Source organism: Thalassophryne amazonica, chromosome 1 (assembly GCF_902500255.1).
Source record: "Thalassophryne amazonica chromosome 1, fThaAma1.1, whole genome shotgun sequence".
Classification (NCBI taxonomy): domain Eukaryota; kingdom Metazoa; phylum Chordata; class Actinopteri; order Batrachoidiformes; family Batrachoididae; genus Thalassophryne; species Thalassophryne amazonica.
Genome location: NC_047103.1, coordinates 68,659,589 through 68,687,209, shown reverse-complemented (window position 1 = coordinate 68,687,209; position 27,621 = coordinate 68,659,589). Strand labels below are relative to the sequence as shown.

Genomic DNA, 27,621 nt, shown 5'->3' with positions numbered 1-27,621 from the left:
GTCTTCACATATTGTAAAGAAGATGCTCCTATCTCCTTTTCAATCCCAATCATCTTTATATATATGCATATGTATGTATATATATATATATATATATATATATATATATATATATATGGATTTGAATGATGTGCGATTACACCAATCATGCTTGAACCCTCGTGCGCCTGCGTGAGTTTTTTCACACGTGTCGGTGACGTTATTTTCCTGTGGGCAGGCCTTGAGTGAGATGTGGTCCCACCCTCTCTGCTGAATTCCTTTGTTTCACACGCTGCTCTAGACGGCGCGTGTTGCTTTATCAAAATTTTTTCTGGACCTGTGAGGAATATCCGAGTGGACACTATTCGAGAAATTAAGCTGGTTTTCGGTGAAAAGTTTAACGGCTGATGAGAGATTATGGGGTGTTTCTGTCGGTGTAAGGACTTCCCACAGAGCGGGACGTCATGCAGCGCTTCCAGGCGCCGTCGTCGGCCTGTTTCGACCTGAAAACATCCTAATTTAAGGCTTAATTCACCCAGGACGTCGTGAGAGAACAGAGAAGATTCAGAAGAGGCCGGCATGAGGACTTTATGCGGACATTTCACTGTTTAAGGACATTTTTTAATGAAAGACGTGCACGCAAATTCGCTGAGTCATTTCCGTGACGACTCGGCAAATCTGTGTGCGCCGCGACAGGAAAAACACCTCCGTGTTGAAAACCATTTGTAAAATTCAGGCGGCTTTTGATGGCTTTCAACAAGTGAGTAACTGAGAAATTGTTTAACAGCTTGGGCATGTTCCAACTTGCCCGTTAAGGTTTCCAACGGAGGTGTTTTTCCTGTCACGACCCCCCGTGGTCGGGTCCGGCCCGACATGCGACTCTGCCCGCACGTTCATTACAAAATGTCCGTTAACAATGGAATGTCCGAATAAACTCCTCATGCCGACTTCTTCTGAAAGTTCTCTGTTCTCTGACGACTTACTGGGTCAACAGAGCCTGAAATGTGGAAGTTTTCAACTTGAAACGGCGAGACGCTGCCGCCTTGAAGCGCAGATCGCCGTCAGGCGCCATGGGCCGTCCTTACGGCGACACTACCAGACCAAAATCTCTCATCAGCCGTTAAAATTTTTACAGAAAACCAGCTGAATTTATCGAATGTTGTCCACTGAGTTGTGCCTTACAGTTTTGAAAAAATGTTGATCAAACAAAGCAGCAGTCTCTGAGCCATTCCTAAACAATGAAAAAATCGACGAGAGGGTGGGCGACTCCTCACTCAAAGACTGCCCACAGGCGAATGACCGACAGGCGTGAAAAAACTCTTGCATGCCCACGAGGGTTCAAGCATGTCTGATGTAATCACATGTGATTCAAATCCATATGGTTTTTGAAAAAAATAATAAGGTCGGATACTTTTTTAATAGACCTCATATATATATATATATATATATATATATATGCATGTATGTGTGTAGGGAGCATATTTCACCCATATTGGCTTCTCTTCACTGGCTCCCTGTTAATTCCAGAATAGAATTGAAAATTCTTCTTCTTACTTATAAGGTTTTGAATAATCAGGTCCCATCTTATCTTAGGGTCCTCATATTACCATATCACCCCAGTAGAACGCTTCGCTCTCAGACTGCAGACTTACTTATAGTTCCTAGGGTTTGTAAGAGTAGAATGGGAGGCAGAGCCTTCAGCTTTCAGGCTCCTCTCCTGTGGAACCAGCTCCCAATTCGGATTAGGGGGACAGACACCCTCTCTACTTTTAAGATTAACCTTAAAACTTTCCTTTTTGCTAAAGCTTATAGTTAGGGTTGGATCAGGTGACCCTGAACCATCCCTTAGTTATGCTACTATAGACTTAGACTGCTGGGGGGTTCCCATGATGCACTGAGTGTTTCTTTTTATTCACCTCTTTTTTCTCTGTATGCACCACTCTGCATTTAATCATTAGTGGTTATCTCTGCTTTCTTCCACAGCATGTCTTTTTCCTGATTCTCGCCCCTCAGCCCCAACTAGTCCCAGCAGAAGACTGCCCCTCCCTGAGCCTGGTTCTGCTGGAGGTTTCTTAAAAGGGAGTTTTTCCTTCCCACTGTCGCCAAGTGCTTGCTCATAGGGGGTCGTTTTGACCGTTGGGGTTTTTCTGTAATTATTGTATGGCTTTTGCCTTACAATATAAAGCGCCTTGGGGCAACTGTTTGTTGTGATTTGGCACTATATAAATAAAATTGATTTGATTTGATTTTAACCCTAACCCTTGTGTGTTTTTTAAGAGCTGACGTAACATGTGAGTTTCTCCTCTGTGAGATCAATAAAGTTTATCTTTATCTTATCTTATTTGCAGGGATCTGTATTGGATCTGTATCCCCTTTTATTTATTTTTTATATCAACCCAGTGATTTTTACAAATTTTCACTAATTTATATAGCCGGCTGGACATAATAACTCATAATGAGAGCACACTGCTTCATTCATGTCATTTCATGACTGTACATCTGTGACCTTGGGTCATCTACAGAGGAACAGATGGTTCATACTTGTATTGTCCACTCGATAAAAGGGATTCAGTAAAATGGGGTGTTTTTTTATGGTGTTTGTGTTTTTTTTTTTTTTTCGCCACAAAACCATCACCAATGTGTCGTGCATGCCTGCGTGATCGTGCCTCCCTCACAACAGCAGGTGGAATGTTTTGTGGTTCCCCGTTTTGTGTTTGGTTCGTGGATTTTCTTTTGGTTTCTGCATCTTTCATGTTATGTCTGAAGGGGTTCTAACATTTGTGTCTGTATGACATATAGTAATAAAGACAGAGCATTTTGAAAAAAAAAATCATAACAGCATTGCAGCCATTGTACATTTTTCTATTTATTATCAAAATTAAATCAGATATCATTATTATTATTATTATTAGTAGTAGTAGTAGTAGTTGCTGTTGTTGTAGTAGTATATCCGCATAATTGTAGTTAAAACATTTATTCAGCTTGTAGGAAAACATAGAAAGCATTACTTAATTTTTGTCTGTATGACATATAATAATTAAGACAGAGCATTTTGAAAAATTTCTGTAACACTGCTGCAGCCACTGTAGATTTTACTTTCAAACTGAGCATGGGATGACATATAATGTATTAATATTATTATTATTATTATTATTATAATAAATCATTTGGACACACTTAAATTGAATGTCTGTTCAAAATGTGGTGCTTTTGTTTCACTTGTCGAATTCACTATCTTGCTCAAGGACTGACGGACACACAGGCATGGCCAGGGGACAAACAAACGACCTTTCATAGTCACTTCTCAAGATGTGGTACCTGAAGCCACATCTGATATTCTTAAACAGAAGTCTGTGCACACGTTCATGTCTGCATGCGTACGTACGTGCGTGTGTGCGTGCGTGCATGCGTGTGTGTGTGTGTGAGATTTCAGGATCCATGATGTTTCATGCTTGACCACGGTCCAGCCTGCTCGACCTCTGGACGACCCTGAGCTATTTGAAACCACCGTTGTAATCCTTGTGAGGATTTGGCCTGGGTGTCTATTACGCCTGTAATCTGTCACACTGGCATCCAGTATTCATTCCACGTCCAGGTCCACCCATTACATCAAGGAGGAGGGAGGGAGAGTGAGAGACACCCAAAGGTGTTGGCAGGACTGTGCAGAGATGGTCTGAAATTGAGAGAGCAGAGCTTCAATCACCACCACCACCCCCCCCCACCACCACCACCACCACACACACACACACACACACACACACATACACACCCCAGTTCGGGGTGAAGAAACACAAGGTCTCATTAAAGCAGCAGCAACCGACATAACCAACGCCCCCTACTTTCCTCACACACAGGAAGGAGGCTCATGGAAGAGAAAGAAATGCATGGATGTACGCAGACAAATTGTCCAAGCCTGAATGTGAATGTATAGAGATAAACAGGATCTGTTGATGCAAAAAAGGCTCAAACATTTGTTTACAAATTTTATTTAAAATAATACAAGCTTGTCACTTATTTCTCTGCTTTGCGAAAAAACTGAAACAAGGTCAGCTTTAAATATGCAGCAAGTAGCAGTCTGGACAAAGAAGTTTGGAGTACTTCTGCACAGAGCAAATTTGTGTTTAAAGTTCAATTTGACTCATATTTAATGACTCTGTCTTGTTTTCTGGAGTTGTTTATAGAAACATGCCGAATTGCAAGAGCACCAGGACTTCACAGTTGCTTCATGGTTGCAACATTTTTCAGGTACCACTCCATAAACAAGAACATACAGTTTGTTTGAAGGCTGATACTGGTTAAGCTAACTTTACAGATCACTGTGTCTTGGTTTAACACTGGCTCAGTTGCAGAACATCATGTTTATGTGCTAAGTATCAACTTCATATGTTATTGTTTCAATGAACCAATAGAGGAATTTAGTATTCAAATTTTACAGTGTTGCTGTAGCTTGTGCCTGTCCAAAACCTTGTTGTTTAGGGTTTGACATTCGCAGTGGCCCACTTTACCCAGGTCCTCTGTCTTCTGTTAGTTACATAGACACTTTTTATAATAATAATAATAAAAATAATAATAATAATAATAATAACCTTCATTCTAATGCAATTACATTTTTCTGCAAATGTGATTGGTTAATCGTGTGAGATTTCAGACCATAAAATATCGTGTAAACGGTGGCAAAATATTAAAACCGTTTCACATTTAATGTGTTACTCCACGCCATGTACACGCACGTTACTACGCAGATGTCAATAATGGTGCTATCAGCTGAGAGCGAGAGTTTGCCAACCACCATTAAAATGAAGAAGAAGAAAGAAGAAAAAAAAAAAAACGCGGACAGTGACACTGAAATGGATTAATTTAAGATACCATATGAAATTAGTGATGCGTATTCTGCTCACAGAATTTCCAGTTTGGCATGAAGACGCTGCTGTTACGGTAAGCTATGACTAGCCAACCACACCCTTTGGGAACATTTTTATTGAACTATATTATTATGCGGATTAAGATGAAGACTTCAGTGGTGGAAACATGGAATTGGATTAGAATGGGAATAACCCTTGTGTCGAATGATTTGTGGATGTTAATGCTGGATTATGGTCACAAATAGCTGTTTAAAACTCAGTTTGCGGCCGTAAAATCCAGCATTAATGTCCGCAAATCATCAGACACAACAGGGTTATTCCCTAATTTTACCAGGTAGAGTTCCATTGACATTGAAACCTCTTTTGCAAGGATGGCTTTGCCAAGAAGGCAGCAGCACACATCATAATGGACAGGTTAACATCAACATGAGAATGTTGGTAATAAATAAAATACAATCATCTGGGCCATAATAACACTGTACATGATAAAGTCTCAAGCAGATTTAGATTTAGAAACATAGGCGTTGCACAAAAGAATCCCATTTGAAGTTTTGTAAAATAGACCGAAAGGTTTTCAAGGAAGTCAGTCTGGACAGTTTCAGTTTGGATTGAAGAACGTTCCAATCAGAGGGAGCTGAAAAATTAAAGGCATTCTTCTTACAGTACTTGGGAGCAGGATCCCTGATACTATAGCCCAAACATACACACTCTGCCTTTCACATTTTGCAATAAGGCCAGGCGTCTGAAGAAAAACAAATAGGAATAGAAGGATCATACATATTGCTTATAACAAGCAAAAGCAAGGAAGCATGAATCCCCATCATGAAAGAAGCAGGAACAGGAAACAAATGCTTTCAGTGGTCTTGGTTATTTACTCTTGGGCCCAATAAATATGGAGCAGTGCCTTTTCTCACACAGGTAGGCTTAGGCCTGGAGTGTAAATCACCACCATTCTCCTTTTCCTTCAACAAACTGTCTCACAGCCTAGTCAGCCACGATCAGCCATTTTCCCATTGCTGTCCACCATTTCCTGCACTTGTCACATCCATATGGGGTTACCTTTGACATTGGTAAGTGATCCCAACATAATATACCGGCATTGACAATGCATCACAGTGTTACAGCTTGGAAATGAGACTGACTTCAGATGAATGTACCTAAATAAAAAGAATGAAAGCCACCAGGAGAACAATGCATAGCACTTGTGTGCACACAATACTGTGTTGTAAGAGTCTGATGGTCATGTCAGGATATATACTCAACACCTTTCAGAGTGGCCTTTTATTGTGGGCAGTCTAAGGCACACCTGTGCACTAATCATAGTGTCTAATCAGCATCCTGATATGGCACACCTGTGAGGTGGGATGGATTATCTCAGCAACGGAGAAGTGCTCACTATCACAGATTTAGACTGGTTTGTGAACAATATTTGAGGGAAATGGTGATATTGTGTATGTGGAAAAAGTTTTAGTTCTTTGAGTTCATCTCATACAAAATGGGAGCAAAACCAAAAGTGTTGCGTTTATATTTTTGTTGAGTATAAGAGGAATGGTAGTCACAAGAACAATATTCCATACACTTTTAATCAAGCCATATTGGTTGAGATATCAGGAAATCTGTGTCCGTTTGTGTGTTCAGTGGGTGGGGGTGTCAATATAGTGACAATTTCATGTTATATTGATGTCATCATGATGTCACTGATACCACATAATAAATGATTAGCTGAATAAGGTTTGGATTGCCTCTATTGTCTGTCACGATTGGACTTTTTGGAGTGTTGTGTGGGTGCTGTCTTTTGTTTTTTTCATTTGGGGTTTGTGCTACTGCTTTCTCTTGTCTTTCACGTGGATGTTTGGTGTTGGGTGGTTCCCTCTTGTTTCCCATGCCCCGTTCTGGATTTTTCTCTCACACCTGTCTCTCATCTCCTGCTCATCACTTCCTGTATTTAAGCCTCTCTTTTCCCTGCCAGAACTTTGTGCTTCACCGCCTTCGCTTCGGGCCTTTCTTCTGAGTTTTTGTCTAGTTTTTGCCCTGCCGTGTTTCTGATCAATCTGCCTGTTTCTTGAACCCTGTTTTTTGCCTCATGTTTTGGTTACTGTTGCTGATATTTAACTGCCTCCTTGTGTACTGAAAATAATTTCAGTAAACCCTGTTGAATGTCTTATCCCTGTGTCTGAGTTCAGCATTTGTGTCCAGCCATTTCTGGTTACAGAACCTGTTGTCGTCCCATTGGTTGTGGAGATATCCTGGAAGAATGTCTTTTTCAGACAATTATGAGATGTCATCATGACATTACATATACCACGTAATGGCAAAATGATTGCCTGTTCAGTAAAAGTGTCGGATTACCTTTGTTTTCATTTTGACTTGCAGCACAGTCCTTGACTATATTTTTGGCAATCATGACCTTAAGTGTTGAACGATCTGTTCCAAATGTTAATTATCTGGAGGTACTCCCCCAAGTAATATTCCCACCAAGTTTAGTGAAAATCTGATCACTTGTATTTAAGTTATTTTGTATGCAGCCAGACACACATGAGCAACTTCAATACCTTGCTGAACTGCTGGTGTGTTGGGTAAATAGTAAGGTTTAATCTTCTGTCAAAGTGCAAAATATTCACTGTTGATATATAACTTGTGATAGTGCCAGAGATTACAAGGAGGCATAAAGAGATAACAGTGAAGTATAAAGAATAAGGAGAAAAGACCTGGGGATGTATTCCTTCTGCTATCTGAGCCATAAGTCCAAGACATCTGTCACACAAACAGATTGTTTGATTGGTGGGAGCCCATCTATCTCGATGACATGTCGACAGTTAGGAAATTTATATTCCCCCAAGTCCCATCCTCCATCAGTGGTTATGATGTGCTCAGGCCAGTGCTGACAGCTGCTGTAGTCATTTCTTATTTTAATACTGGAGCCAGAATTTCTGTAACTTACAGTATACACCACCTTCAGTGCACATGTACTGATTATACTCACTGAAACATTCTGGGGATTGTTGTAGGTCTATTAGTCAACATAGAATAACAGATATAGAAAATGGTGTAAATGATTCCATGTGTGCTGTCATAAACAGCATTTTGCACAATTTGTCAGAGGAGCTTTGCAATTAAAGGTAATTATTCTTTACTGAGCCAGGGTTTGTGGTTAAGGTAAAGGTGAGTATACTATTTAAAATGGCATTTTCCACAGATCCACAGCAGGATGATACAGTATGGATGGGGGTTGAGGGTGGGGAATTGAATTTTCAAAATTATCCAAATATTCCAGAAACTTAGCCACATGAGGTCTGTAGCCAGTACATTCTGAGTGTCGGTCCCAAGCCAGGATAAATGAGGTGGGTAGAAGGAGGCAGAGCGTTAACCTTAAAGTTTGTCAAATCTCATCCGCATGGAGTGCGCAGCCATTACATTCAGAGTGCCAGTCGCAAGCCTCCATAAATGAGTAGGGTTGTGTCAGGAAGGGTATGTGACGTAAAACAAGCCAAAACAAAAAAATCCAGCATACAGATCAAATTTCGATACTGGATCAGTCGAGACCTGGGTTAACAATGATCAACACGGTAGTGTTGCTGGCTGAAATTGGGCTACTGCTGGGCAAAGAAGAAGAGGAGGAGAATGTGTCCGGAGACAGCAGGAGAAGAGGAAAACTAGAAAGTTGGAAGTTTGAATGCTGGTAGTATGATTGGTAAAGGGAGAGCGCTGGTGTTGGGGTCATTTTAAAGGAAGGTGTTAAGAGTGTGCTGGAGGTTAAGCGAATGTATGACACGGTGATGAGTGTGAAGTTGGAAATGGAAGGGATGATGATGAATATCATCATTGCATATGTCCCGCATGTAGGTTGCAAAATAAAGGATACAGCAGATTTCTGGAGTGAATTAGCAACCTGGTCTCATGGCAAGTCGTGATTGAGCAACATGAAATATACATTAATCTATTGGTTCATGATATTGTGATGAAAAGCGCTTCATTTTCATTACGGCAGCACAAATTCATTCTAATTCATTCCGTGATGGCTGCACGAAATTAAAAGTGAAGTGGGGGGGGGGGGTCGGGGTGGTTATGGTTAGGGTTGGGGGAAGGAGTAGGGTTAGGTTATGGTTAAGATCAGCGTTGGGGGTAGGAGTAGGGTTAGTAATAGTGAGTTACAAATAAAACCCTGTCATGAAAATTTGACTCACTTCATGACGGGAGGACAAAAAAAAAAAAAAAAAAAGAGACTGGGCTGGAATTAGATGAGGTGGTGGACAGTAGGGAGGAGCACAGGGTGACCTATACGAGTGGGGGAAGGTGCACACAGGCAGACTACATTCTGTGTAGGAGATGCAAGCTAAAAGAAATTGGAGACTGTAAGGTGGTGGCAGGGGATATTGTACCTAGACAGCATAGGATCGTGATTTGTAGAATGACTGTAGAGGTGAAGAAGAGGCAGAGAGTCAGAGCTCAACAAAGGATCAGATGTGGAAGCTGAAGGAGGAAGACTGTTGTGTGAAATTCAGTGAGCAGGTGAGAGAGGCACTGGATGGAGGGGAAGCAATTTTGGACAACAGGAAAAGTACTGCAGATGTGGAGAGGGAAAGAGCTAGGAAGGTACTGGGTGTGACACAGACAGTGGAAGGAAGACAAGAAGATTTAGTGGTGGAATTAAGATGTTCAGGGAAGCATAAGGAGAAAAAAGTTGGTGAAAAAGAATTGGAATACTCATATAGATGAAGAAAGTAGACAGGAGTACAAGGAGATGTGGTGTAAGGTGAAAAAACAAGAGGCAAAAGCTAAAGAAAAGGCATATAGCAAGCTGTACATGACCTTGAACAGGAAGGAAGGAGAAAAAGAATTTGTACCATTTGGCCAGACAAAGGGACAGAGCTGGAAAGGATGTGCAGCAGGTTAGGGTGATAAAGGATACAGATGGTAAAGTGCTAATAAGTGAGGAGAGTGTGTTGAGAAGGTGGAGGGAATATACTGAGGAGCTGATGAATTAAGAAAATGAGAGAGTGAAAAAGCTGGATGATGTGGAGAGAGTAAATCAGGAAGTGCAGATTTGTAAGGATGAAGTAAGAGCAGCTATGAAGAGGATAAAGAGTGGAGAGGCGGTATGTCCAGGTGACATTCCAGTGTAAGCATGGAAAAAAGAGAGATAGCAGTGGAGTTTCTCAACAGATTTTTTAATAAAGTCTTGGAAAGTGAGAGGATGCCTGAGGAGTGGAGACAAAATGTGCTGCCTCCTATTTTTAAGAATAAGGGTGATGTGCAGAGCTGCACTAATTACAGATCAGCCATAGCATGAAGTTATGGGAAAGAGTAGTAGAAGCTCGGCTTAGAAAACAGGTGAAGATCTGTGAGCAGCAATATGGTTTCATCCCAAGAAAGTGCATTACCATGCAGTGTTTGCTCTGAGAGTACTGATGGAGAAGTATAGAGAAGGCCAGATGGAGTTAGTTGGAAATCTGTGAATCGTGCAGTAGGAATGACAGATTCATTCAAAGTGGAGGCGGGATTACACCAAGGATCAGCTCTGAGTCCTTTATAGTTCACAAAGGTGATGGAGAGGTTGACGGATGAGATCAGACAGGAGTCTCCATGGACTGTCATGTTTGTAGATAACATTGTGGGAGCCCAGTGGAATAGTGCAGTTACAAGGAGTAGAAGCAGGAGTAGAATCAGTGGCAGTAGATGAGTTTAAATGCTTAGGGTCAGCTGGTATAGAGGTGAAGAAGAGGGTGCAAGCAGGGTGGAGTGGGTGGAGAAATGTGGCAGGAGTGATTTGCGATCAATGAATATCTGCAAGAGTGAAGTTTGCAAGACAGTAGTTAGACTTGCTATGTTGTACGGCTTAGAGGTGGTGGCACTAAGACTAAGACTGGAGGCAGAACTGAAGATGTTGCAATTCTCTTTGGGAGTGACAAGGATGGACAGGATTAGGAATGAACATGTCAAAGGGATAGTGCAGGTGGGATGGTTTGGAGATAAAGTCAAAGAGGCAAGATTGAGATGGTTTGGACATGTGCAGAGGAGGAACACTGGGTATATAGAGAGAAGGATGCTGAGGATAGAACCACCAGGCAGGAGGAGAAGATGGAGGCCAAAGAGGATTTTTATGGATGTGCTGAAGGAGGACATGCAGGTGGTTGGTGTGACAGTGGAAGATACAGAGGACAGGATGAGATGGAAACAACTGATCTACTGATCCCCTAATCGGAGCAGCCGAAAAAAAATCCAAGTATTTTAGAACCTCCTTGAAAATTAAATGGTGCATTTCAAGTTTATCCTGGCATATAGTATGAAACATAAAAAAAAAAAATGTATAAGATACGTACAAATATGAATAATGCTTTATTTTATGAGATAATTCAGCATGCCAGCATAAATTTCATGTATTTCTTTTAACTTTAGCTTTTTAATCTGTTACAGCTGCAGTATTAAACAAAGCAAACTTCAGCAGTGAAATATGCTACAAAATGTTTAAAATCATTTTACAGGGGTGTTTTAATAAAATGTTCAACAGTCATTATGATAAAACAACTTCTGTGTTATAAAGGAAGTGCATAACATGCACTTGAACATAAAAAAAATGGTCTTCATAAAATAATGATGCCATTTCATTTTTGTGACGTTATCATGACATTTATACTCCATCAGTAAAAGCTGGATCAATATAAAGATCAACACTGGATCAATATAAGCATTGGTGCATGTCTCTGACCTTTATGGATGTGGAGATATAATTGAAAATGTGTTTTAAAGACAACTGTGATATTATTTTGCAATATCATTGTTATGATAACATAATGTCACTCACACCATTTGATGAGAAATGGTTTCCCAATTGATATAAACTTTGCATCATCTCACTAACCCTATTGGTTGGGGAGATATCCTGGAAAATGTTTTTTCAAGACTATATTTTTGACTATCAAGACCTTTGACTGATCTGCTCCGAAAAATTGACATCTGGAGACACTTACCTGAAGACTATTCCTTCCAGGTTTGGAGGAAATCTGCTCATTCATTTTTACAGTAGGTTGTACACAGACACACATGAGAGGATATTCAGACTGCTTACATCCAATCAGATCTAACAGTCCTCTGTTTATGTCTCCTTATCTGAGATGAAGTGGAGGATGGGAGCACTGTTTTTTATGAAATAGCACATAAGACTGAAATGAATAAGTTGCATACAGGCTCCGAGGTCTGTTGATGCTGATGCCTATCCTCAGATTCCATTGCGTGAAAAGGATGAGAGACTCCGACTGGATGGCACACCAGTTTGACACAGGTTACTTCTCCAGCCAAGGCTAGTGCCTATTCATAGATGGATGGACAAATTGGACAAATGCTGACAAATTATACCTTATTTGTCATCTTTCTGCCACCTGATTCTGTATTTTTTCTCTCTGTTTGAGGTGTGCCTCCATCCAGATGTGGGAGTGAGTGTCTTCTTCTGCAAGCCATCCATCCTGGACACCAGCATGGACTCCCAAAATGTCCTGTATATCTGTGTTATCAAGTGTGTTGGTAGCATGGCACAAGCAGAGGGTCACCCCTTTGAGTCTGGTCTGCTTGAGGTTTCTTCCTCAAATCATCAGAGGGAGTTTTTCCTTACCACTTTTGCCTGTGTGCTTGCTCTAGGGGTTGGTAAGATTAGACTTTACTTGTGTGAAGCACCTTGAGGTAGCTTTGTTAATTTGGTGCTACATACATTTGTATGCAAACGTTTGGGTATCCCTGATAATTTGCATGATTTTCCTTTATAAATCATTGGTTATCAGGATCAGAACTTTCAGTTAAATATATCATATAGCATAGGAACACACTGATATTTGAGAAGTGAAATGAAGTTTCTAGTATTTACAGAAAGTGTGCAATAATTAGATAGATAGATAGATAGATAGATAGATAGATAGATAGATAGATAGATAGATAGATAGATAGATAGATAGATAGATAGATAGATAGATAGATAGATAGATAGATAGATAGATAGATAGATAGATAGATAGATAGATAGATAGATAGATAGATAGATAGATAGATAGATAGATAGATAGATAGATAGATAGATAGATAGATAGATAGATACGAGGTCTGTTAGAAAAGTAATGGACCGTTGGCTGGGAAAAAAAAAAATTTGGCTTACCTGTAGTGTTGGAAACCTAATCACCCTCGAAGTAGTTTCCTTGGGACTCCACACACTTCTCCCAGCGGTGTCGCCACTGTTGGAAGCATTCCAAGAAAGCCTTTTTTGGAATGGAGTGCAGCTCGTCCGTCGTTGCAGCCATAATGTCCTCAAATCGCGTTCCTTTTAATGGTCTTTTAAGTTTTGGGAACAGCCAGAAGTCGCAATGGGCCATGTCAGGAGAGTAAGGCGCCTGTTGAACCACCGGAGTCTGGTTTTTCGTCAAATAAGTCTGAATTAAGTGAGAGGAATGAGCTGGAGCGTTGTCATGATGGATGCACCAGTTTCCTGTGGCCCACAACTCCCGTCTCTTGCGCTGCACACCATCACGTAGACGATGGAGGACATCCCTGTAATACTCCTTCATTATTGTTTGACCCTCTGGTGTGTACTCGTGGTGTACCACACCACGGGAGTAAAAAAAAACAGTCAGCATTACCTTAAGGTTCAAGCTTGGCTGCTGCAATCACACGTGATTCAAATCCATAAGGTTATTGCAAAAAATAAAAAGGTACGATACTTTTCTAACAGACCTGATAGATAGATAGATAGATAGATAGATAGATAGATAGATAGATAGATAGATAGATAGATAGATAGATAGATAGATAGATAGATAGATAGATAGATAGATAGATAGATAGATAGATAGATAGATAGATAGATAGATAGATAGATAGATAGATAGATAGATAGATAGATAGATAGATAGATAGATAGATAGATAGATAGATAGATAGATACATACATACATACATACATACATACATACATACATACATACATACATACATACTTTATTCATCCCCTGTAAGGGGAAATTCATCTGCCCAAGAGCATACATACATACACAATTCATCCAAACAATAAAATACCAATAATAAGACAAATATAAAAACACATGGAAGTAAAACTACATTAACAAGAAGCAAACAATCTCATGGCGGCCAGGACAAATGATCTTCTATACCTCTCAGTCCTGCATCTCATGGAGAGGAATCTGTCACTGCGGTTGCTTTTCTGAGCAACCACAGTGTCATGTAGATGATGAGATTTGTTGTTAATAACAGAATTCATAATACACCTCAACCTACACTCCACCAGTTCACCCACAGAGGCTGCCTCCCTCCCCATCACTGACACGCACTTCCTGACAAATTTGTCCAGTCTGTTACTGTCCCTAACAGACAAGCTATTCCCCCAACACACAACAGCAAATAATAGAGCGCTGACCACAACAGATTGATAAATAGGAAAAGCATATCGCTACAAACCTCAACAGATTTCAGTCTTCTCAGGAAGAACAATCTGATTTGTCCCCTTTTATACGCTGCATTTACCTGCACCGACCAGTCCAATCTATTGTCAATGTGGGCGCCGAGGTACTTGTATGTGGAGACCACCTCAATGCCCACATTGTCTATACTGACTGGTAGGTGTTGTGCTTTCCTCTTGCCAAAGTCAACTATCATTTCCTTTGTTTTGCTGGTGTTCAATACCAGCCCGTTGCACCTGCTCCAGTTGGTGAACTCCTTGCTAACTGCCCTGTACTCTGTCTCGTCCCCTCCCCTAACACAAGCCACCACAGCTGTGTCATCAGAATATTTCTGCATATGACATGTTGGAGTCCTGTAGGTGAAGTCAGATGTATACAGTGTGAAAAGAAAAGGGGAGAGGACCGTTCCCTGGGGAGCGCCGATGCTCATTTGCACAGTTCCAGAAATTGCCTGCTCCAACCTAACGTACTGTGTTCTCTCTGTCAAGTAGCTGTTGATCCAAGAGATAAATACCTGCTCCACACCCAATTTCACAAGCTTATCCCTCAGAATAGAGGGATGGATGGTATTAAATGCGCTTGAGAAGTCGAAGAACATAAGCTGCACATACCACCCACGCCATCAAGAAAGGAGAGTGCCCTGTGCAGCATGAACAATATGGCATCCTACCCATATGCGCTCGATAGGCAAACTGTAAAGGGTCAAGTGCAGGCTGTAATTGTGGCCCTAGAAGCTGAAGAAGAAGGCTCTCAAGTGTCTTCATAACCACAGATGTCAGGGCCACCGGTCTATAGTCTTTGACCCCTGATGGCCTCCCGACCTTGGGCACTGGCACAATGCATGCAGTCTTCCACTGCCTTGGCACCTGCCCTATCTGCAGGCTCAGACTGAAGAGCACCTGCAGAGGCACTGCCAGCTCCATAGCACAGACCTTCAGGACCCTCGGTGCTATGCCATCAGGTCCAGCTGATTTACCAGGACAAACCTTTTGTAGCTCAGCCCTCAGCTCATTATTTAAACAAAATTGAGCAGGTGCATAAATTTGGGCACCCATGTCATTTTATTGATTTGAATACATGTAGCACTAATTATTGGAACACAAAACTGGTTTGGTAAGCTCACTGACCCTTGACCTCCTTACACAGGTGAATCCAATCATGAGAAAGGGTATTTACGGTGGCCATTTGCAAATGTTTCCCCTCTTTGCATCTCTTATAATGAGTGGCAACATGGGAGCCTCTAAACAACTCCCAAATGACCTCAAAACAAACATTGTTCAACATCATGGTTTAGGGGAAGGATACAAAAAGCTATCTCAGAGATTTCAGATGTCAGATGTCCACTGTGAGGAACACAGTAAAGAAATGGAAGACCACAGGCACAGTACTAGTTAAGGCCCGAAGTGGTAGGCCAAGAAATATCTCAGATAAGCTGAAGCAAAGGATGGTGACAACAGTCATACTCAACCCACAGACCTCCTCCAAAGACCTACAACATAATCTTGCTGCAGATAGTGTCTCTGTGCATCGTTCAACTATACAGCACACTTTGCACAAAGAGATGCTGTATGATGCTGTAATGCAGAGGAAGCCTTTTCTGCATACATGCCTCAGAATCATGTGAGGTATACTAAAGCACATTTGGACAAGCCAGGTTCATTTTGGAATAAGGTGCTTTGGACTGATGAAATTGAGTTATTTGGACATAATAAGGGGAGGTATGCATGGCTGAAAAAGAACACATCATTCCAAGAAAAACACTTGCTACCTATAGTAAAATTTGGAGGTGGGCCCATTATGCTGTGGGGCTGTGTGGCCAGTGCAGGCCCTGGGAATCTTGTTAAAGTTGAGGGTCACATGGATCCATGATGTGCATCTGATTAAAATTTGCCTAATAATTCAATATCCTTTGTGTCCTCTATGCATCGATAATGAACAGAGTGACAGTAAAGTGGGCCATGCATGAGAGCAGCCAGCAACACAACATTATCAAATAATTCACAAATCCACACACATGAGCCCAATCATGCTACATGATTGTATCACAGTGCTTATCGGATTATGTTGAATTGTTTGGGGTCTCATTTAGTGCTAATTTGATGTGATCTTTCTGCTCCGTCAACCTCAGCACCTACTTTGTAATCCGTGGTGACCATCCCTCCATTGAGACCACAGTGGGATTAATAGAAACAACTTTGGTAATTACACAAATTCCTAATGTCTACGCAGGGTGTGACGGAACTATTAATCTGCTAACTGAGCCCTCAGCCCTGCCCTGACAGTAAAAAAAACTGCCATTGATTTTTTTTTTTTTTTTCCAGAGAGCCCATGCGCTCAGCATTTTATCTCTTTTCTCTTTTGCAGCTGACCGGCGAGGTTATTGATCTTTGTAAGGGTAGTATTTTGTCTTTAAGTGAGAAGCAGAGGAAATGGCAATGAACAAGGTTTTATTAACCCGTGGGCTCAGGCCAGTGCCAGAGTTGCTAGGTGCTGCACACGGCAGATTTTCAGCAGCTCATCCAGAGGGAGCGATGGCAATATGACTTTGTATGATTGCAGAGATGTCGTGGTGACAGTGGCATGTTGTATATGTTACAGTAACAAGGGATTGTTCTGCCTGATTACAACCCCAGTTCCAATGAAGTTACGACGTTGTGTAAAATGTAAATAAAAACAGAATACAATGATTTGCAAATCCTCTTCAACCTGTATTCAACTGAATATACCACAAAAACAAGATATTTAATGTTCAAACTGATAAACTTTATTGTTTTGTGCAAATATTTGCTCATTTTGAAATGGATGCATGCAACATGTTTCAAAAAAGCTGGGACAGTGGTATGTTTACCACTGTGTTACATCACCTTTCCTTCTAACAACACTCAAACGTTTGGGAACTGAGGACACTAATTGTTGAAGCTTTGTAGGTGGAATTGTTTCCCATTCTTGCTTGATGTTCAACAGTCCGGGGTCTCTGTTGTCATATTTTGCGCTTCATAATGCTCCACACATTTTCACTGGGCGGCAGGTCTGGACTGAAGGCAGGCCAGTCTAGTACCCGCACTCTTTTACTATGAAGCCACGCTGTTGTAACACGTGCAGAATGTGGCTTCGCATTGTCTTGCTGAAATAAGCAGGGACGTCCCTGAAAAAGACTTTGCTTGGATGGCAGCATGTGTTGCTCCAAAACCTGGATGTACCTTTCAGCATTGATGGTGCCATCACTGATGTGTAAGCTGCCCATGCTATGGGCACTAACAAACCCCCATACCATCACAGATGCTGGCTTTTGAACTTTGCCTGGTAACAATCTGGATGTTCTTTTTCCTCTTTTGTTCGGAGGACACAATGTCTATGATTTCCAAAAACAATTTGAAATATGGACTAATCAGACCACAACACACTTTTCCACTTTGCGTCTGTCCATTTCAAATGAGCTCGGGCCCAGAGCAGCATTTATGTATGTTTTTGATGTATGGCTTTCGCTTTGCATGGTAGAGTTTTAACTTGCACTTGGAGATGTAGTGATGAACTGTGTTAACTGACAATGGTTTTCTGAAGTGTTCCTGAGCCCATACGGTAAGATCTTTTACACAATGGTGTCAGTTTTTAATGCAGTGCCACCTGAGGGATCGAAGGTCATGGACATTCAATATTGGTTTTCGGCCTTGCCACTTACATGTAGAAAGTTCTCCAGATTCTCTTAATCTTCTGATTATATTTTGGACTGTAGATGATTGAATCCCTAAATTCCTTGCAATTGAACGTTGCGAAACATTGTTCTTAAACTGGTGGACTACTTTTTCATGCATTGGTTCACAAAGTGGTGATCCTCGCCCCATCTTTGCTTGTGAATGGCTGAGCCTTTTGGGGATGCTCCTTTTATATCCAATCATGACAATCACAATTAGTGTCCTCAGTTCCCAAATGCTTATTGAGTGTTGTTAGAAGGAAAGGTGATGTAACACAGTGGTAAACATACCACTGTCCCAGCTTTTTGAAACATGTTGCAGGCATCCATTTCAAAATGAGCAAATATTTGCACAAAACAATAAAGTTTATCAGTTTGAACCCTAATATCTTGTCTTTGTGCTGTATTCAATTGAATATAGGTTCAAGAGGATTTGCAAATCATTGTATTCTGTTTTGATTTACATTTAACACAATGTCCCAACTTCATTGGAATTGGGGTTGTACAATTTTATATAAAATTATTCTGAAATTTATTTGATCTTCAAGCCAAAGTAGTCTATGCTTGACTCTGAGAGAGAAGTTTGATGCTGTGCACACTTGATCCATGCGTTTTACAAATTCAACAAAAATATCTCATTTTTTTAAGTGCAGGTGTTTTTCTGTTTTTCTGCATAATTAAAATTTCAGGCATCATTTATTTCCATGGAAAGAAATGTGATTAGGATTGCTTATGCTTTTAATTGGCTTGTTTGTTTGTTTGTCTCCATGTTAGCAGAATTGCTGAAAAGGATTTCAGTTGATTGGTACAAAACAAGCTGCAATTAGTTTTGTGTGTGAAGTCTGTCTTGCTCTCTCTCTGTGTTTTTTTTTATATCTTCCACGGTGTAGGGCACTCACCTTGGGGGATAAGGAGTTGGGCTACTATTGTGGAGGTCTGGGTTTGAATCCTGGTCACACTCCCTGTCTGAGTCCTTGCAGAAGACACTATGTCTGCATTGTCTCAGTCCACCAAGGTGTAAATCGGCACCACCCTTGGCTGGGGAAGTGACCTTTGTCATACTGTCTGTGTTGAATAATTGCTTAACATTTTGGGTACATTTTCAAAATTACATTGTTATGACCACTCTTAATGACATTTTATCGAGTGGTCATTCTCATCAAGTGGACACATTACAATTTGTTGTTGATCATGAATGTGAATAGTCCTGTCTTTTTATACATAGTGACATGGAAAATGCTTTATTGTTGTTATTGTTGATAATTTTTCTAAGTTTATGACCAGTCTACATGCAATTTAATTAAGCTCCCACTCATATCAAAAGGAACTACCAATTTAATTTTGGCATTGACTGAGAGCTCTATCGGGATTCTAGGTACTCTTATACAACCTCTGATCAAATAAATGTGTGTGAGCTCTTGCGATAATGTCAAAGCCACATTTGGAGAGCAACAAAAATGCCGCTGAAGAATGAGAGACTATTAATCACCTGTTCCCAATCAGGCAAACATCATTAAAATATTTTTGCATCAGCTTTTAGTTCAGGGAAAGCCCAGTGTTGAGGCCAACCAAGACCAATGCAGTACAAAATTTGTTTGATGCAACCGCCTCACATTTCTCTGTGCAGGAAAGACCTGTTAAGGGGCTATTGCTGTTGTAATTTCCATTTGCAATTTCTCCGCACTTTTTCTATTGGGCACAGTTCAGTACTGCAGGCAGGCCAGTCCATATCTTCCACACACATTCCAAAGGCATGGCCACAATGCCTTTGGCCACAGCCATGCCTTTTGAATGTAGGCAGAAAGTTGCTTTGCATCACACAACACACCAACCCAGATGCCACCAATCCCAGAGTAGTTGCTGGCTTTTTGCAGTAACCCCTTGTCCATGTAGTTATATCAGTTTTTGCTGAATGACAGCTCTTCATACAGTGCATTCTAAGGGATTGGCCTTAGGCTTGCATTCTTGCCTTTTATGCACTGAGATTATGTGCTGGAAAAATACGCAAATCCATTCTGATCTACCGTGGATACTGCTTATGTCCCAAATGATTATTATAATCACCTGTTGACATCACTTGCTTTATCACTTTATTTATTTTTGCTGAATTCAGTGCCCTAAATTGTCCCATCCCAACATTTTTTGGAATGTGCTGCAGGCCTGAAATGCAGGAACGCATGTATATTAACACAAAACATGATATATATTGGGTTCATACTGTCTACAGCGAAATACAAGACAAAGTAAATATAACAATCACTGTGGGATTTTTATTTGCGTTTTCCATGCCATGCCAAATTTTTCTGATTGCATTGCAGGTTCCTTTTACTAAGTGCCTTTTGGCTTCTGTCTGGATTCTCTACCATACAGGCCTGATTGGTGAATTTGTGAAAAAGGTGACAATATGAAATTCCCCGTAATACCACAAAATGATAATGATATACCCCATAATGACGATGTGAAAAAAACGTTTTTTACATTGCCATTATGGTGCATTATGTCTATAATTTTTGTGGGAAAACATGAATTTCTTCATAACATAACAAAATGTGGAAAAAGTGAACCACTATGAATACTTTCCAGATGGAAATAAATTAAAGAAACAAGCTATGATGACTTACTGACCATATCCATTTTGTACACTGAATCAGTAACAGAAATGTCAAGATATAAACATATAAAAATCTAGAAATGTACAAATGTTTTCAATTATGAACATGTCAAAGTGTAAAATGTTTTTGTTGTGAAAGTGTAGTGACACGGACCCACAACAGGGGGCGCAAATGAACGGACAATAGAAGGAGTCAAATTTGAACACTTTACTGTTGTGAATGCCACAACCATACACAGCAGATTATAGAATGATACAAAGTCAATGGATAAAGGTGTCGTGTGGGCAGGCTCGACGATAGGAGACGTCCGTCTAGAGAAGAACCGGAACCACACGATTTCCTCCGCCACCGAACCCGAAGGATACTGGAGCCGCCAGGTCCCGAGTCCCTCAGGTGGCCACCGTCTCCGCGTGTCGGATCTGGTACTGCTGGCGAAGAGCAAAGACAGTCAAGTGTGGGTGTGTGTACACCCAGTAACAACAACGGTGGGAATTCCACCTCCACCTCAAATCACACACTCGTGCAGCTCCTGTTTAAGCACTTATCTGGAAAGAGTGAGAGGCGAAGACGTCGGCACTCTCACAAACCACCAATCAGCTGACAAGGCACCACAGGACAGGGGCTGCTAACAGAGCACACGTAAGTTATAATTCCTTTAGTACCGCAGAGAATATTACCTCCTTAGAAGAATGATATCAAGGCGATGTGGTGGAGGTGTCATCCTGCTTTTATCCGGGATGAAGTGCAGATGATCGGTGACAGCTGTCACAGTTGATGAGTGACAGCTGTCACCTCAGCTGTTCCTGTCAGGCGGCAGCACCCTCTAGTGCCTGAAGCCCGCACTTCAGGCAGGGCGCCCTCTGGTGGTTGGGCAGCAGTACCTCCTCTTCTGGTGGCCCACACAATAGTTTTTTTTTTTTTTTTGCTTCATGTTGAAATCAAAAGTGCTTGGAAATCTGACCTCAAAATGCTCTTCAGTGATATTAAACTGTGCTCTTCTGTCACTGACGGTCTTCAATAACTGTACTTACAATATCCATTTACAAACATTCTAATAATATAATACTGTGCAATTGCAACACTAGAGACTACTCGTGCCCCGAAGCAGGTGTAACTGGCTGGTATAAAATGATGACACATCTGTCTGTGGTTGCACACTGCACCAGCTGTTGTGGTTAATCGCACACCTATCCTCGCACCATGAGACAGGATAAACCTGAGAGGAATTTTCCACTAATAGCCAGCCTTTTTTCTTCTGCATCTCCACCACTATCCATCATTACAGAAACATTACGAGGATGGTCCAGACAGGATATCAGTGGGCTGCTCCAGCAGCCACAAGGTCTAATGCAACTCTACTTGCTTGTGGCCTTACGCAAGAGAATGAGGAAAAGTTGCGAGATTATTAGCCCAAAGTTGCCGTATTATCCCCCTAACTTACTTAGCCTCTGCCTCATTGCTTCATTAGACTCTCTTACATCAGAGGTCTGGTGTCTCTTTCCATTTACTTACCAAATCAACACACTCACTTCCACTCACACATCCAAACATGCACAGGGTGACATCTCCCACCTAATCAAGCGGTGGTTTATCTTGTCCTAATGAATTGGAGCTTGTAGCTCTTGAAAGGTCCTTGTGGAGGAACATCTCCTCCCTCCCAACAGCTAGATGGAGCCCCCAGGGAGTGAGGTGAGAGCATCGCCTGGTGTTCATTTGTGATAAACCGAACAAATGGGATTTGTTTTTAGGAGGATCTCTTTTGAGGAACAGGACCAATGAATGCACAGCTTGTGAGGAACCTGCAAATGGATCTCAAAATGTTGACATCAGTTTAACCCTTTCAGCTAACATCTGGAAGAACATCTTAAATATTGAGGGGTGCGGTTAGGGGCATAACTTATTTTAAAGAGAAAACAGTTGCTCTAGGTTGCAGGGGCTCAGCCCGAAAGAGTGACGTGGGCCCGCCCTCCTGTGGGTTCACCACCTGCAGAGGGGGCCATGGGGGTCGGGTGGCGGTCGAGGGCGGGTGGCCCAGCGGCCCGGTCCATGCTCACAGTCCCTGGCTGTTGGGACGTGGAATGTCACCTCGCTAGGGGGGAAGAGGCCTGAGCTTGTGCGGGAGGTTGAGAGATACCGACTAGAGATAGTCGGGCTCACCTCCACGCACAGCTTGGGCTCTGGTACCCAACTCCTGGAGAGGGGCTGGATGCTTCATTTTTCTGGCGTCGCCCACGGGGAGAGGCGGAGAGCTGGGGTCGCATTGCTTATTGCTCCCCAGCTCAGTCGCCAAGTGTTGGAGTTCACTCCGGTGAACGAGGGCGTCGCGTCCCTACGCCTTCGGGTTGGGGACAGGTCTCTCACCGTTGTCTCGGCCTACGGGCCGAGCAGCAGTGCAGAGTACCCGACCTTCCTGGAGTCCCTGGGAGGGGTACTAGATAGCGCTCCGACTGGGGACTCCATTGTTCTCCTAGGGGATTTCAACGCCCACGTGGGCGGCGACAGTGAGACCTGGAGAGGGGTGATTGAACCCGATCTGAACCCGAGTGGTGTTCAGTTGTTGGATTTCTGTGCTAGTCACAGTTTGTCCATCACGAACACCATGTTCGAGCACAAGGGTGTCCATAAGTGCACGTGGCACCAGGACACCCTGAGCCGGAGGTCGATGATCGACTTTGTAGTCGTATCATCTGACCTTCGGCCACGTGTCTCGGACACTCGAGTGAAGAGAGGGGCACAGCTGTCGACTGATCACCACCTGGTGGTGAGTTGGATCCGCTGGGAGGGTAGGAAGCCCGTAAGACCTGGCAGGCCCAAACGTATCGTGAGGGTCTGCTGGGAACGACTGGCGGAACCCTCTGCCAGCGAGGTCTTCAACTCCCACCTCCGGGAGAGCTTCTCCCAGATCGCAGGGGAGGTTGGGGACATGGAGTCCGAGTGGACCATGTTCTCCACCTCCAGTGTCAATGCAGCTGCTCGTAGCTGTGGTCGCAAGGTCTCTGTTGCCTGTCGCGGCGGCAGTCCCCGAACCCGGTGGTGGACACCGGAAGTAAGGGATGCCATCAAGCTGAAGAAGGAGTCATACTTATCTTTGTTGGTAGGTGGGACCCCAGAGGCAGCTGACAGGTACCGGCAGGCCAAGCGTGCCGCAGCCCGTGCAGTTGCAGAGGCAAAAACACAGGTCTGGGAGGAGTTCGGGGAGGCTATGGAGGAGGATTATCGGTCGGCCTCGAAGAGATTCTGGCAAACCGTCCGACGCCTCAGGAGGTGGAAGCAGCTCTCCACCAGCACTGTTTACGGTGCGGGTGGGGAGCTGTTGACCCTGACTGGGGATGTTGTCGGGCGGTGGAAGGAGTACTTCGAGGATCTCCTCAATCCCATCGTCACGTCTTCCGAAGAGGAAGCAGAGACTGGGGACTCAGAGGCGGACTCATCCATTACCCAGGCCAAAGTCACCGAGGTGGTTAGAAAGCTCCTCGGTGGCAAGGCTCCTGGGGTGGATGAAATCCGTCCTGAGTACCTTAAGTCTCTGGATGTTGTGGGGCTGTCTTGGCTGACACACCTCTGCAACATCGCGTGGCGATCGGGGACAATGCCTCTGGATTGGGAGACCGGAGTGGTGGTCCCTCTGTTTAAGAAGGGGGACCGGAGGGTGTGTTCCAACTATAGGGGGATCACATTCCTAAGCCTCCCCGGTAAGGTCTATTCCAGAGTACTGGAGAGGAGAATTCGACCGATGGTCGAACCTCGGATTCAGGAGGAGCAGTGTGGTTTTCGTCCTGGTTGTGGCACACTGGACCAGCTCTACACACTCCATCGGGTGCTCGAGGGTTCATGGGAGTTTGCCAAACCAGTCCATATGTGTTTTGTGGATCTGGAGAAGGCATTCGACCGTGTCCCTCGGCGCACCCTGTGGGGAGTGCTCTGGGAGTACGGGGTCCGGGGTCCTTTGCTAAGGGCTATCCGGTCCCTGTATGACCGCAGCAGGAGCTTGGTTCGCATTGCTGGTAGTAAGTCAAACCTGTTTCCAGTGCACGCTGGCCTCCGCCAGGGCTGCCCTTTGTCACCGGCTCTGTTCATTATTTTTATGAACAGAATTTGTAGGTGCAGCCAGGGTGTAGAGGGGGTCTGGTTTGGGAACCACAGAATCTCGTCTCTGCTGTTTGCGGACGATGTGGTTCTGTTGGCTTTGTCAAATCAGGACCTTCAGCGTGCACTGGGGCGGTTTGCAGCCGAGTGTGAAGCGTCTGGGATGAAAATCAGCACCTCCAAATCCGAGGCCATGGTTCTCGACCGGAAAAAGGTGCTTTGCCCTCTTCAGGTCAGTGGAGTGTCCTTGCCTCAAGTTGAGGAGTTTAAGTATCTCGGGGTCTTGTTCACGAGTGAGGGACGGATGGAGCATGAGATCGATAGACGGATCGGTGCAGCATCTGCAGTGATGCGGTCGCTGTATCGGACCGTCGTGGTGAAGAGAGAGCTGAGTAGGGGGGCAAAGCTCTCGATTTACCGATCGATCTACGTTCCGATCCTCACCTATGGTCATGAGATTTGGCTCATGACTGAAAGAACAAGATCGCGAGTACAAGCGGCCGAGATGAGTTTCCTCCGCAGGGTGGCAGGGCGCTCCCTTAGAGATAGGGTGAGGAGCTCGGTCACTTGGGAGGAGCTCGGAGTCGAGCCGCTGCTCCTCCACGTCGAAAGGAGTCAGTTGCGGTGGCTCGGGCATCTTTTCCGGATGCCCCCTGGACGCCTCGCTGGAGAGGTGTTCCAGGCACGTCCCACTGGGAAGAGGCCCTGGGGAAGACCCAGGACACGCTGGAGGGACTACATCTCTCAGCTGGCTTGAGAACGCCTTGGGGTTCCCCTGGAGGAGCTGGAGGAGGTGTGTGTGGATCAGGAAGTCTGGGCGGCTTTGCTTGAGCTGCTGCCCCCGCGACCCGACTCCGGATAAAGTGGAAGAAAATGGATGGATGGACAGTTGCTCTAGTGGGCACGGTTCAGCTCATCTGATAACAGGTAAATAGCGAAGCTATTTTTTGTTAGCAGGCTTGCTTTTCAGCTAACTTTTAAAACCATTAGCAGGACGTTGTTTTGTGCTTTCAACTCCTCTGCTTCACTCCACTTTTATTTAGTCATATTTCTTGTTCATTTAGCACTTGGGGGAGGTGACGGTCTAGACGTTGTGTTGAGCTTCAGACCAGAGGGTCCTCAGTTCAAAACCAAGCCAGACCAGACGATTGCTAAAGACCCTGCTTCGGCAGTGGGTCTGCTTGAAGCTGAAGCAACGAAGCAGTGCTGTCAGCAGTGCCACTGGTTCTCTGCTTTGCTGTTTGTGGCAGATCCACAATTTTTTCATTAACCCCTCTCATTTAAAGATGTCAACCATGAGTCACCTTTGTGCAGATTAAAGTCACTAATTCAAACTCTTGTTTTGTTGCGGGCAAGAAATGAGTATCATCCTCTATTCAGTTCCTGTTTTGTGGAACTAACTGCACAGCTCCAAATGCTCCGTGACTCTTTGCAAAGTAAACTTGAAAAGCTAGAGTCTGGTCGGACTCTAGCTAACATTTTTTTTCTCCAAAAATGAGACACCATCCATTCTTTATGAATTACATCCTGATGTGCAGTAAGAGTTGTAAGAGTTCAGCTCAGGGCTATGGGGTTACATTTGTCTCATTAATTACCTGAAAGGAAATACTTTTGACAAAAACTACAGATTTGGTTTATTTTTTATTTATGTCCAGAGATCAAAGATCCAGTGACCATGTACAGATTTTATTTTTATTCATGTTCAGAGATCTAGGATTCATATTTATAAACTTTAAGACTCAATTTAACGTTGCTGACATAGAAAAGCTGTAAAGCCTACTTTTAGTCCACAGAAAATTCACGAAGAGGTACTGATAAGGGAATTGATAAAGAATTGGATCGATAAGCGGAATTGATAATGGAATCAGTATCAATAAAATCTTATCAATACCCATCCCTAGGTAGGACAAATGAAGCCTGAACACAATGCAAACCAGCTAAGTTAATCAGCTAACCTCTGTTTATTATGTCAGAGACAGTTTTATGTGAGAGACAGTTTACATCACAGTTTGCTTTGGTGTTGGCATTTGGTGTTTTTTATATATATATATATATATATATATATATATATATATATATATATATATATATATATATATATATATATATATATATACGAGAATCAGAATATCAGAATACGAGGTCTGTCAATAAAGTAACGGTCCTTTTTATTTTTTTCAAAAACTATATGGATTTCATTCATATGTTTTACATCAGACATGCTTGAACCCCCGTGCGCATGCGTGAGTTTTTCCATGCCTGTCGGTTACATCATTTGCCTGTGAGCATGCCTTGGGAAGGAGTGGTCCCGCCCCCTCGTCGAATTTTCATTGTCTGGAAATGGCGGAATGAAAGGACTTTTTTTCCATCAGAATTTTTTCAGAAGCTGTTAGAAACTGGCACCTGGAAACCATTCGAAAAATTTATCTGGCTTTTGGTGAAAATTTTACGGGCTTCACAGAGAATAAGGACTGTTACTACAGCTTTAAGGACCCCTTTAAGGACGCTCGGTGTGCCGTGCTCCGAGCTGCGACGATGCGGCACAAGCCACCGGGCCATTTCTAAACGGATGAATCTGTGGATAATAGACCGTCGTGTGCTCTTTCTCTGGTTATCACAAGAGCTGGACATCAGCCATTTTCCTGCAGATTTCACTTTTAACAAGAGATTTTGTCATGGAAATAATAAACAAATATGTAGGACTGCTTTTTTGCATTTGCGCAATATCTCTAAAATTAGAAAGGTCTTGTCTCAGAGTGATGCTGAAAAACTAATTCATGCATTTATTTCCTCTAGGCTGGACTATTGTAATTCATTATTATCAGGTTGTCCTAAAAGTTCCCTGAAAAGCCTTCAGTTAATTCAAAATGCTGCAGCTAGAGTACTGACAGGGACTAGAAGGAGAGAGCATATCTCACCCATATTGGCCTCTCTTC

At 42.9% G+C, this 27,621-nt stretch overlaps 1 long non-coding RNA gene and 1 pseudogene across 1 annotated transcript; both read left to right on the top strand.

The window, feature by feature from the left end:
- Positions 1–27,621, top strand: part of LOC117507278 — a 248,582-nt pseudogene that overhangs the window by 210,325 nt on the left and 10,636 nt on the right.
- LOC117511595 lies at positions 5,332–25,020 on the top strand. Its single transcript, XR_004560987.1, has 3 exons — positions 5,332–5,458; positions 8,986–8,988; positions 25,010–25,020. It is a non-coding gene; the product is annotated as an uncharacterized LOC117511595 (long non-coding RNA).